The 3073-nt window shown below is 49.4% G+C and overlaps 1 pseudogene; it reads right to left on the minus strand.

The window, feature by feature from the left end:
* Window positions 1-846: 846 nt before the first annotated feature.
* On the minus strand, window positions 847-964 carry LOC124557459 (annotated as a pseudogene).
* Window positions 965-3073: the final 2109 nt, after the last annotated feature.

Below are 3073 nucleotides of genomic sequence, written 5' to 3' on the forward strand. Positions count from 1 at the left end.
GTCGTGCCAAAAGGGTCGTCACCATTCACTGTTTGCCTCCGGCAGAAATTTTTTCGCTTAGAAAGTGTCGTATCTAGAGCACAATAGTTTAATATGGGAAAGGGAAAAATTGAATTGCATAATACCATTCTTGTTCATTTTAACCAAAAAGGGGAAAATGTAGGGAATGCTTTGCCAATCATCTGATTCTACTAATATCTAAGTATCACCCAACACAGATGCATACGCAAAAATATCATTCCAGTTATCAGCTTCACATTATTCTCTAAACAAGTGGTCTTAAGGATATGTAGGAATCCATGGTAATTCCGGTCACAGTAAGTACTCCTACCAAACCTTTTTCCTTTTTTTTTTTGTTAACAGTCAGAATTGACATTGGGACACAAAAGTGTCCAAAAAGGCAGCATTCACTCATTTACTGAGGTCAGCGTTCTAATTATTCCAGTACAATCGTACATTTTACGTTTACTAAAATACTGAACCCATTTGATAATGAACTCCCTGAGAAATGCAAATCAGTATAAAATTTATCCTTGACTGAAGATCGTTTCATACTAAACACTTTGCACAAAGGCACTATTGTAACTCTATTCACGCCACATTCGCACACATACAAATATTTTTCAATGAAATAATGATGACTAGCACTCCGTCTTCAGGCCACAAGTGGCCCATCGGGACCATCCGACCGCCGTGTCATCCTCAGATGAGGATGCGGATAGGATGGGCGTGTGGTCAGCACACCGCTCTCCCGGTCGTTATGATGGTTTTCTTTGACCGGAGTTGCTACTACTCGGTCGAGTAGCTTCTCAGTTGGCATCACGAGGCTGAGTGCACCCTGAAAAATGGCAACAGCTCATGGCGGCCCGTATGGTCACCCATCTAAGTGCCGGCCACGCCCGACAGCGCTTAACTTCGGTGATCTGACGGGAACCGGTGTATCCACTGCGGCAAGGCCGTTGCCAAATAATGATGAATAGGTTACCGAAAAGAGCAAAAAATAGTGAATATTACTTGAGGACATCATTTGTCACTGTTTCGCACGTGAGAAGGAAAGAATAGACGCTAGAGGTTACGAACAAGATTTACACAAGAGACAACGTGGTTACATCGTAATTAATACAGACTATTTTGTATCCCGCCTGGAAGTCGGCGCGTGGGTAGGAGCAGGAGCAGGAAAAGGTAACACACGTCGGTACTGCAAGAAAGTAAAAGTGGTTTACTGGTGCATGAATATTTACAGAGGCATAAATAACTTACGTTAGTATGTAGGTGCAAAGCTGAAGCGAAGTGTCCCGGCCGTCTGATCTTGATCAAATGGGTGAATCTGGAGTGGAGTTCGTAGGTCTGGACAGCGCCTGCCAGAGGGCGCTGTCGTCGGTGTCGGTGTCTTAGTGGCAAACTACGCCTTGGTATCGTAGCTAGCATTCTTCGATCGCTGTCACATCAGTGCTCTAGGCAATGGAGATAAATGTTACCGATACACGAGGGTTTCGTCGCTCATTCACACAGCACACAACTTTTTTTTTTTTTTATCTCACTTACTTTCAGCTGTCGAAGAAATTTGCGCCTGGATGCGGTGGAAGATTCGAGAACTCAAGGCCACAGTCAGGATTACTTGTGGTTGTACCACATGGTGTGATACATTTGTAAGCTGTTTCACACATCCATCCTTCCGTCGTTGGAGTTGGCTTGATGGAACCATGTGCTGCAGATGATGTCAGCAAGCAGTTAGGTCGACTAGAATGAAATTTTCACTCTACAGCGGAGTGTGCGCTGATATGAAACTTTATGGTAGATTAAAACTGTATGCCGAACCGATACTCGAACTCGGGGCCTTTGCCTTTCGCCAGCCAGTGCTCTACCAACTGAGCCACCCAAGCACGACTCACGCCCCGTCCTCACAGGTTTAATTCCGCCAGTACCTGCAGCCAGTGGCTGTGAGGACGGGGCGTGAGTCGTGCTAGCTCAGTTGGTAGAGCACTGGCCGGCGAAAGGCAAAGGTCCCGAGTTCGAGTCTCGGTCCGGCACACAGTTCTAATCTGCCAAGAAGTTTTCAGTGAGGTCGACTATTTGTGAAGCAGCACAGAAGACTCAGCGTAGGGTCTCTTTGACAATGGTACTACAGAGGGCTTGCTGTTTTCATGAAGTAATTGGTTTTTTCTGGGAGATTGGTGCTGCTTTCAGCTCTCAGGTGACAGTGAGAAGGAGTGTCTCTTGTACGAGTAGATACACAGTCAGCGGCTGGAATGGTTCTTGAGGTGTCAGGACCGTATCGTACAGTTTGATATACACTCCTGGAAATGGAAAAAAGAACACATTGACACCGGTGTGTCAGACCCACCATACTTGCTCCGGACACTGCGAGAGGGCTGTACAAGCAATGATCACACGCACGGCACAGCGGACACACCAGGAACCGCGGTGTTGGCCGTCGAATGGCGCTAGCTGCGCAGCATTTGTGCACCGCCGCCGTCAGTGTCAGCCAGTTTGCCGTGCCATACGGAGCTCCATCGCAGTCTTTAACACTGGTAGCATGCCGCGACAGCGTGGACGTGAACCGTATGTGCAGTTGACGGACTTTGAGCGAGGGCGTATAGTGGGCATGCGGGAGGCCGGGTGGACGTACCGCCGAATTGCTCAACACGTGGGGCGTGACGTCTCCACAGTACATCGATGTTGTCGCCAGTGGTCGGCGGAAGGTGCACGTGCCCGTCGACCTGGGACCGGACCGCAGCGACGCACGGATGCACGCCAAGACCGTAGGATCCTACACAGTGCCGTAGGGGACCGCACCGCCACTTCCCAGCAAATTAGGGACACTGTTGCTCCTGGGGTATCGGCGAGGACCATTCGCAACCGTCTCCATGAAGCTGGGCTACGGTCCCGCACACCGTTAGGCCGTCTTCCGCTCACGCCCCAACATCGTGCAGCCCGCCTCCAGTGGTGTCGCGACAGGCGTGAATGGAGGGACAAATGGAGACGTGTCGTCTTCAGCGATGAGAGTCGCTTCTGCCTTGGTGCCAATGATTGTCGTATGCGTGTTTGGCGCCGTGCAGGTGAGCACCACAAT

Source organism: Schistocerca americana, chromosome 1 (genome assembly GCF_021461395.2).
Source record: "Schistocerca americana isolate TAMUIC-IGC-003095 chromosome 1, iqSchAmer2.1, whole genome shotgun sequence".
NCBI classification, from domain to species: domain Eukaryota; kingdom Metazoa; phylum Arthropoda; class Insecta; order Orthoptera; family Acrididae; genus Schistocerca; species Schistocerca americana.